Consider the following 10,499-nt stretch of genomic DNA (forward strand, 5'->3'; position numbering starts at 1 on the left):
TCTCTAACACTTGTATCATTCACATTTAATTCTTTACTCGCATAATTAGCATGCATATAACAGTAAAAGAGAATGAAAGTTAAAATACATTATTCAACATAATAAAAAAGAATCAAGCATCAAGCATTATGGTACAAATAAACCTTCTTCAATTTGTTGTTGTTGCTGTTCTTCAAGATCTTCATAATAGCGATTTCCATATATGTTATCCTCATATTCATCGTTTGCTTCATATTCGAGCTCTGTATCTGAAATGTCCCGTTCTTATTGATTAAAAACATTCCATATTAATTGATTTCGTTGCGAGGTTTTGACCTCTATATGAGACGTTTTTCAAATACTGCATTCATTTTTAAAATAAACCATAACCTTTATTTCATAAATAAAGGTTTAAAAAGTTTTACGTAGATTATCAAATAATGATAATCTAAAATATCCTGTTTACACACGACCATTACATAATGGTTTACAATACAAATATGTTACATCGAAATCAGTTTCTTGAATGCAGTTTCTACACAATATCGTATAAACATGGACTCCAAATCTTGTCCTTATTTTAGTATGCAACAGCGGAAGCTCTTAATATTCACCTGAGAATAAACATGCTTTAAACGTCAACAAAAATGTTGGTGAGTTATAGGTGTAACCTATATATATCAAATCGTAACAATAGACCACAAGATTTCATATTTCAATACACATCCCATACATAGAGATAAAAATCATTCATATGGTGAACACCTGGTAACCAACGTTAACAAGATGCATATATAAGAATATCCCCATCATTCCGGGACACCCTTCGGATATGATATAAATTTCGAAGTACTAAAGCATCCGGTACTTTGGATGGGGTTTGTTAGGCCCAATAGATCTATCTTTAGGATTCGCGTCAATTAGGGTGTCTGTTCCCTAATTCTTAGATTACCAGACTTAATAAAAAGGGGCATATTCGATTTCGATAATTCAACCATAGAATGTAGTTTCACGTACTTGTGTCTATTTTGTAAATCATTTATAAAACCTGCATGTATTCTCATCCCAAAAATATTAGATTTTAAAAGTGGGACTATAACTCACTTTCACAGATTTTTACTTCGTCGGGAAGTAAGACTTGGCCACTGGTTGATTCACGAACCTATAACAATATATACATATATATCAAAGTATGTTCAAAATATATTTACAACACTTTTAATATATTTTGATGTTTTAAGTTTATTAAGTCAGCTGTCCTCGTTAGTAATCTACAACTAGTTGTCCACAGTTAGATATACAGAAATAAATCGATAAATATTATCTTGAATCAATCCACGACCCAGTGTATACGTATCTCAGTATTGATCACAACTCAAACTATACATATTTTGGAATCAACCTCAACCCTGTATAGCTAACTCCAACATTCACATATAGAGTGTCTATGGTTGTTCCGAAATATATATAGATGTGTCGACATGATAGGTCGAAACATTGTATACGTGTCTATGGTATCTCAAGATTACATAATATATAATACAAGTTGATTAAGTTATGGTTGGAATATATTTGTTACCAATTTTCACGTAGCTAAAATGAGAAAAATTATCCAATCTTGTTTTACCCATAACTTCTTCATTTTAAATCCGTTTTGAGCGAATCAAATTGCTATGGTTTCATATTGAACTCTATTTTATGAATCTAAACAGAAAAAGTATAGGTTTATAGTCGGAAAAATAAGTTACAAGTCGTTTTTGTAAAGGTAGTCATTTCAGTCGAAAGAACGACGTCTAGATGACCATTTTAGAAAACATACTTCCACTTTGAGTTTAACTATAATTTTTGGATATAGTTTCATGTTCATAATAAAAATCATTTTCTCAGAATAACAACTTTTAAATCAAAGTTTATCATAGTTTTTAATTAACTAACCCAAAACAGCCCGCGGTGTTACTACGACGGCGTAAATCCGGTTTTACGGTGTTTTTCGTGTTTCCAGGTTTTAAATCATTAAGTTAGCATATCATATAGATATAGAACATGTGTTTAGTTAATTTTAAAAGTCAAGTTAGAAGGATTAACTTTTGTTTGCGAACAAGTTTAGAATTAACTAAACTATGTTCTAGTGATTACGAGTTTAAACCTTCGAATAAGATAGTTTTATATATATGAATCGAATGATGTTATGAACATCATTACTACCTCAAGTTTAGTAGGTAAACCTACTGGAAGTGACAAGAAATGATCTAGCTTCAATGGATCTTGAATGGCTTGAAAGTTCTTGAAATAGGATCATGACACAAAAACAAGTTCAAGTAAGATTTTTGCTCGAATTAAGATAGTTTATAGTTATAGAAATTGAATCAAAGTGTGAATATGAATATTACCTTGAATAAGAAAGATAACCTACTGTATATAACAAAGGTTTCTTGATCTTAGATGATTACTTGGAATGGATTAGAAAGCTTGGAAGTAAATTAGTAAACTTGAAGGGATTTTTGAAGTATTCTTGAAGTGTTCTTCCTATGATGATTATAGCTTGATTCTTGAAGTGATTTTTGATGAAGATGATGATTAACTACTGGAAAAATACTTTCATAATAGTGTGGGTGTGTTGAGAGAGAATTAGAAAGAGATTTGGAAGTGAAATGGAGTGAATGATGAGTGTTAATTGGTGAGTGGTGAGTGGGGTTAAAAGGAGTTCTAGTTAGTTGACTAGCTCAGGGTAGAAGTTAAAATTGATTAGTCATACATGACATAATCAAGAGTGGAATTCCATGCTAGTTCCTATTGGTATATACCCATAGTAAGTACGTTTTGAAGCTGTGTATAATACGGGTAAGAATACGACTAGAATTCTTGATGAAAGAAAAGAATGGGAAAGTAACTGTAACCATTTTCGTTAAGTATGAGTGTTTTGATATATGTCTTGAAGTCTTCCAAAAGTATTTTAATACATCTAAATACACTACATGTATATACATTTTAACGGAGTCGTTAAGTCATCGTTAGTCGTTACATGTATGTGTTGTTTTGAAACCTTTAAGTTAACGATCTCAATTAATATTGTTAACCCATTGTTTATTATATCTAATGAGATGTTAAATTATTATATTATCACGATATTATGATATATTAATATATCTTAATATGATATATATACATTTAAATGTCGTTACAACGATAATCGTTACATATATGTCTCATTTCGAAATCCTTAAGTTAGTAGTCTTGTTTATATGTATATAACTCATTGTTAATATACTTATGGAGATACTTACTTATCATAATCTCATGTTAACCATATGTATATCCATATATATATCATCATGTCGTTTTTACAAGTTTTAACGTTCGTGAATCGTCGGTCAACTTGGGTGGTCAATTGTCTATATGAAACATATTTCAATTAATCAAGTCTTAACAAGTTTGATTGCTTAACATATTGGAAACATTTAATCATGTAAATATCAATCTCAATTAATATATATAAACATGGAAAAGTTCGGGTCACTACAGTACCTACCCGTTAAATAAATTTCGTCCCGAAATTTTAAGCTGTTGAAGGTGTTGACGAATCTTCTGGAAATTGATGCGGGTATTTCTTCTTCATCTGATCTTCACGCTCCCAGGTGAACTCGGGTCCTCTACGAGCATTCCATCGTACCTTAACAATTGGTATCTTGTTTTGCTTAAGTCTTTTAACCTCACGATCCATTATTTCAACGGGTTCTTCGATGAATTGAAGTTTTTCGTTGATTTGGATTTCATCTAACGGAATAGTGAGATCTTATTTAGCAAAACATTTCTTCAAATTCGAGACGTGGAAAGTGTTATGTACAGCCGCGAGTTGTTGAGGTAACTCAAGTCGGTAAGCTACTGGTCCGACACGATCAATAATCTTGAATGGTCCAATATACCTTGGATTTAATTTCCCTCGTTTACCAAATCGAACAACGCCTTTCCAAGGTGCAACTTTAAGCATGACCATCTCTCCAATTTCAAATTCTATATCTTTTCTTTTAATGTCAGCGTAGCTCTTTTGTCGACTTTGGGCGATTTTCAACCGTTGTTGAATTTGGATGATCTTCTCGGTAGTTTCTTGTATAATCTCCGGACCCGTAATCTGTCTATCCCCCACTTCACTCCAACAAATCGGAGACCTGCACTTTCTACCATAAAGTGCTTCAAACGGCGCCATCTCAATGCTTGAATGGTAGCTGTTGTTGTAGGAAAATTCTGCTAACGGTAGATGTCGATCCCAACTGTTTCCGAAATCAATAACACATGCTCGTAGCATGTCTTCAAGCGTTTGTATCGTCCTTTCGCTCTGCCCATCAGTTTGTGGATGATAGGCAGTACTCATATCTAGACGAGTTCCTAATGCTTGCTGTAATATCTGCCAGAATCTTGAAATAAATCTGCCATCCCTATCAGAGATAATAGAGATTGGTATTCCATGTCTGGAGACGACTTCCTTCAAATACAGTCGTGCTAACTTCTCCATCTTGTCATCTTCTCTTATTGGCAGGAAGTGTGCTGATTTGGTGAGACGATCAACTATTACCCAAATAGTATCAAAACCACTTGCAGTCCTTGGCAATTTAGTGATGAAATCCATGGTAATGTTTTCCCATTTCCATTCTGGGATTTCGGGTTGTTGAAGTAGACCTGATGGTTTCTGATGCTCAGCTTTGACCTTAGAACATGTCAAACATTCTCCTACGTATTTAGCAACATCGGCTTTCATACCCGGCCACCAAAAATGTTTCTTGAGATCCTTGTACATCTTCCCCGTTCCAGGATGTATTGAGTATCTGGTTTTATGAGCTTCTCTAAGTACCATTTCCCTCATATATCCAAATTTTGGTACCCAAATCCTTTCAGCCCTATACCGAGTTCCGTCTTCCCGAATATTAAGATGCTTCTCCGATCCTTTGGGTATTTCATCCTTTAAATTTCCCTCTTTTAAAACTCCTTGTTGTGCCTCCTTTATTTGAGTAGTAATGTTATTATGAATCATTATATTCATAGATTTTACTCGAATGGGTTCTCTGTCCTTCCTGCTCAAGGCATCGGCTACCACATTTGCCTTCCCCGAGTGGTAACGAATCTCAAAGTCGTAATCATTCAATAATTCAATCCACCTACGCTGCCTCATATTCAGTTGTTTCTGATTAAATATGTGTTGAAGACTTTTGTGGTCGGTATATATAATACTTTTGACCCCATATAAGTAGTGCCTCCAAGTCTTTAATGCAAAAACAACCGCGCCTAATTCCAAATCATGCGTCATATAATTTTGTTCGTGAATCTTCAATTGTCTAGACGCATAAGCAATCACCTTCGTTCGTTGCATTAATACACAACCAAGACCTTGCTTTGATGCGTCACAATAAATCACAAAATCATCATTCCCTTCAGGCAATGACAATATAGGTGCCGTAGTTAGCTTTTTCTTCAATAACTGAAACGCTTTCTCTTGTTCATCATTCCATTCAAATTTCTTCCCTTTATGCGTTAATGCAGTCAAGGGTTTTGCTATTCTGGAAAAGTCTTGGATGAACCTTCTGTAGTAACCAGCTAGTCCTAAAAATTGGCGTATGTGTTTCGGAGTTTTCGGGGTTTCCCACTTTTCAACAGTTTCTATCTTTGCCGGATCCACCTTAATACCTTCTTTGTTCACTATGTGACCGAGGAATTGAACTTCTTCCAACCAAAATGCACACTTTGAAAACTTAGCGTACAATTCTTCCTTCCTCAATACTTCTAACACTTTTCTCAAATGTTCACCGTGTTCTTGGTCATTCTTTGAGTAAATAAGTATGTCATCAATGAAAACAATGACAAACTTGTCAAGGTATGGTCCACACACTCGGTTCATAAGGTCCATGAACACAGCTGGTGCATTAGTTAAACCAAACGGCATGACCATAAACTCGTAATGACCGTAACGTGTTCTGAAAGCAGTCTTTGGAATATCATCTTCTTTCACCCGCATTTGATGATACCCGGAACATAAGTCAATCTTTGAATAAACAGACGAGCCTTGTAGTTGATCAAATAAGTCATCGATTCTCGGTAGTGGGTAGCGGTTCTTGATGGTAAGTTTGTTCAACTCTCGGTAGTCGATACACAACCTGAATGTACCATCTTTCTTCTTGACAAACAAAACAGGAGCTCCCCACGGTGATGTGCTTGGTCGAATGAAACCACGCTCTAAAAGTTCTTGTAATTGGCTTTGCAGTTCTTTCATCTCGCTGGGTGCGAGTCTGTAAAGAGCACGAGCTATTGGTGCAGCTCCTGGTACAAGATCTATTTGAAATTCAACGGATCGATGTGGGGGTAATCCCGGTAATTCTTTCGGAAATACATCGGGAAATTCTTTTGCGACGGGAACATCATTGATGCTCTTTTCTTCAGTTTGTACTTTCTCGATGTGTGCTAGAACAGCATAGCAACCTTTTCTTATTAGTTTTTGTGCCTTCAAATTACTAATAAGATGTAGCTTCGTGTTGCCCTTTTCTCCGTACACCATTAAGGGTTTTCCTTTTTCTCGTATAATGCGAATTGCATTTTTGTAACAAACGATCTCTGCTTTCACTTCTTTTAACCAGTCCATACCGATTATCACATCAAAACTCCCTAACTCTACTGGTATCAAATCAATCTTAAATGTTTCGCTAACCAGTTTAATTTCTCGATTCCGACATATATTATCTGCTGAAATTAATTTACCATTTGCTAATTCGAGTAAAAATTTACTATCCAAAGGCGTCAATGGACAACTTAATTTAGCACAAAAATCTCTACTCATATAGCTTCTATCCGCACCCGAATCAAATAAAATGTAAGCAGATTTATTGTCAATAAGAAACGTACCCGTAACAAGCTCCGGGTCTTCCTGTGCCTCTGCCGCATTAATATTGAAAACTCTTCCGCGGCCTTGTCCATTCGTGTTCTCCTGGTTCGGGCAATTTCTAATAATGTGGCCCGGTTTTCCACATTTATAACAAACTACATTGGCATAACTTGCTCCGACACTACTTGCTCCGCCATTACTCGCTCCGACACCATTTGTTCCTTTCGTTCTGTTAACCCCTGGTCCGTAGACATCACACTTCGCCGCGCTATGACCATTTCTTTTACACTTGTTGCAAAATTTGGTGCAGAACCCAGAGTGATACTTTTCACACCTTTGGCATAGCTGCTTCTGATTGTTGTTGTTGTTGTTGTTGGGCCGTTTGTTATAGTTGCGATTGATGTTGCGATTGTTAGGATAGTTATTGCGATTATTGTTATAATTGCTGTTGTTATTGTATTGGTGATTCTTATCACCGTTTTCCTCCCACTTTCTTTTGACTTGCTTCACATTGGCCTCTTCAGCAGTCTGTTCTTTAATTCTTTCTTCAATCTGGTTCACTAGTTTGTGAGCCATTCTACATGCCTGTTGTATGGAGGCGGGCTCGTGTGAACTTATATCTTCTTGGATTCTTTCCGGTAATCCTTTCACAAACGCGTCGATCTTCTCTTCCTCATCTTCGAATGCTCCCGGACACAATAGGCACAATTCTGTGAATCGTCTTTCGTACGTGGTAATATCAAATCCTTGGGTTCGTAACCCTCTAAGTTCTGTCTTGAGCTTATTGACCTCGGTTCTGGGACGGTACTTCTCGTTCATCAAGTGCTTGAATGCTGACCACGGTAGTGCGTACGCATCGTCTTGTCCCACTTGCTCTAGATAGGTATTCCACCATGTTAACGCAGAACCTGTGAAGGTATGCGTAGCGTACTTTACTTTGTCCTCTTCAGTACACTTACTTATGGCAAACACCGATTCGACCTTCTCGGTCCACCGTTTCAATCCGATCGGTCCTTCGGTTCCATCAAATTCTAAAGGTTTGCAGGCAGTGAATTCTTTGTAGGTGCATCCTACACGATTTCCTGTACTGCTAGATCCAAGGTTATTTTTGGTATGTAGCGCAGCCTGTACTGCGGCTATGTTTGAAGCTAGAAAAGTACGGAATTCCTCTTCATTCATATTCACGGTGTGTCGAGTAGTTGGTGCCATTTCCTTCAAAATAGTTAAATGGAACAAGTTAATCATACAGAATATTAAGAGTAGTTAATAGTATTTCGTAGCATAATATGAACTCATTTATAAAAGCTTTTTCTTCATATTAGCGTTTTATAAGTTTAAATTCGGGTAGTACCTACCCGTTAAGTTCATACTTAGTAGCTAATATACAATTCAACTACTACAATTCTATATGAAAAACTGATTATAATAATATTTCACGTTCAAACTTTTACACAATATTTTACAAACTTACAATACCGCTTATTTTACATATAGCATGAAATATAGCACACAATAAATTTGATACAAGATGGTTGTGAAGATAATTCTAGCTAGTACACAAGTCGTTCAGCAAAGGCAATAAAGACACGTAATTCATACGTCCAGAAACAAGTCATGCATTCTGGTTTTACTAGGATTACTTCCCATCCTTGGTCTTGTGGAACATAACCGTTATGGCCGTTGATAAGACAGCGTGTTGTAACGTCGTCAAAGGGACGAGGGTTACGTAATGTCCAACAGTCCCGTAACAATCTAAAAACCTCATTTCTTACCCCAATTACCGACTCCATCACTTGTGGAAATGTTTTGTTTAATAGTTGTAGCCCGATGTTCTTGTTCTCACTTTGGTGAGAAGCGAACATTACTAATCCGTAAGCATAACATGCTTCTTTATGTTGCATGTTAGCCGCTTTTTCTAAATCACGAAGTCCAATATTCGGATATATTGAGTCAAAATAATTTCTTAACCCATTGCGTAAAATAGCATTTGGGTTCCCCGCAATATATGCATCAAAGTAAACACATCGTAACTTATGGATTTCCCAATGTGATATCCCCCATCTTTCGAACGAAAGCCTTTTATAAACCAAGGTATTCTTGGAACGTTCTTCGAATGTCTTACAAACTGATCTCGCCTTAAATAGTTGTGCCGAAGAATTCTGACCAACTCTAGACAAGATTTCATCAATCATGTCTCCGGGTAGGTCTCTTAAAATATTGGGTTGTCTATCCATTTTGTGTTTTTATACTGTAAAATAGACAAGAGTTAGATTCATAAAAAAATACTTATTAATACAAGCAATTTTTACATATATCATAAAGCATAAGCACACTATATTACATATATTACACCACACGAATACAACTATCTTATTCCGACTCGCTTGTTTCTTCTTCTTTGGTTTTGGTTCGTTTTCCCAAGTTTCTAGGGATATATGATGTTCCCCTAATACGAACCGTTATTTTCCACATTGGTTTAGAAAAACCTGGTGGTTTAGAGGTTCCCGGGTCATTGTTACAACTTAAGGACTTCGGGGGTTGACGATACATATAAAGTTCATCGGGGTTGGAATTAGATTTCTCTATTTTTATGCCCTTTCCCTTATTATTTTCTTTTGCCTTTTTAAATTCAGTTGGGGTAATTTCTATAACATCATCGGAATTCTCGTCGGAATCCGATTCATCGGAGAATTGGTAATCCTCCCAATATTTTGCTTCCTTAGCGGAAACACCATTGACCATAATTAACCTTGGTCGGTTGGTTGAGGATTTTCTTTTACTTAACCGTTTTATTATTTCCCCCACCGGTTCTATTTCTTCATCCGGTTCCGATTCTTCTTCCGGTTCCGATTCTTCTTCTGGTTCCGACTCTTCTTCCGGTTCCTCTTCGGGAACTTGTGAATCAGTCCACGAATCATTCCAATTTACATTTGACTCTTCATTATTATTAGGTGAGTCAATGGGACTTGTTCTAGAGGTAGACATCTATCACATAATATCAAACGCGTTAAGAGATTAATATATCACATAATATTCACATGTTAAAAATATATAGTTTCCAACATAATTTGTTAAGCAATCATTTTTCAAGTAAACACGGTCGAAGTCCAGACTCACTAATGCATCCTAACAAACTAGATAAGACACACTAATGCAAAATTCTGGTTCTCTAAGACCAACGCTCTGATACCAACTGAAATGTCCCGTTCTTATTGATTAAAAACGTTCCATATTAATTGATTTCGTTGCGAGGTTTTGACCTCTATATGAGACGTTTTTCAAATACTGCATTCATTTTTAAAATAAACCATAACCTTTATTTCATAAATAAAGGTTTAAAAAGTTTTACGTAGATTATCAAATAATGATAATCTAAAATATCCTGTTTACACACGACCATTACATAATGGTTTACAATACAAATATGTTACATCGAAATCAGTTTCTTGAATGCAGTTTCTACACAATATCGTATAAACATGGACTCCAAATCTTGTCCTTATTTTAGTATGCAACAGCGGAAGCTCTTAATATTCACCTGAGAATAAACATGCTTTAAACGTCAACAAAAATGTTGGTGAGTTATAGGTTAAACCTATATATATCAAATCGTAACAATAGACCACAAGATTTCATATTTCAATACACATCCCAT

Source organism: Rutidosis leptorrhynchoides, chromosome 5, assembly GCF_046630445.1.
Source record: "Rutidosis leptorrhynchoides isolate AG116_Rl617_1_P2 chromosome 5, CSIRO_AGI_Rlap_v1, whole genome shotgun sequence".
Classification (NCBI taxonomy): Eukaryota; Viridiplantae; Streptophyta; class Magnoliopsida; order Asterales; family Asteraceae; genus Rutidosis; species Rutidosis leptorrhynchoides.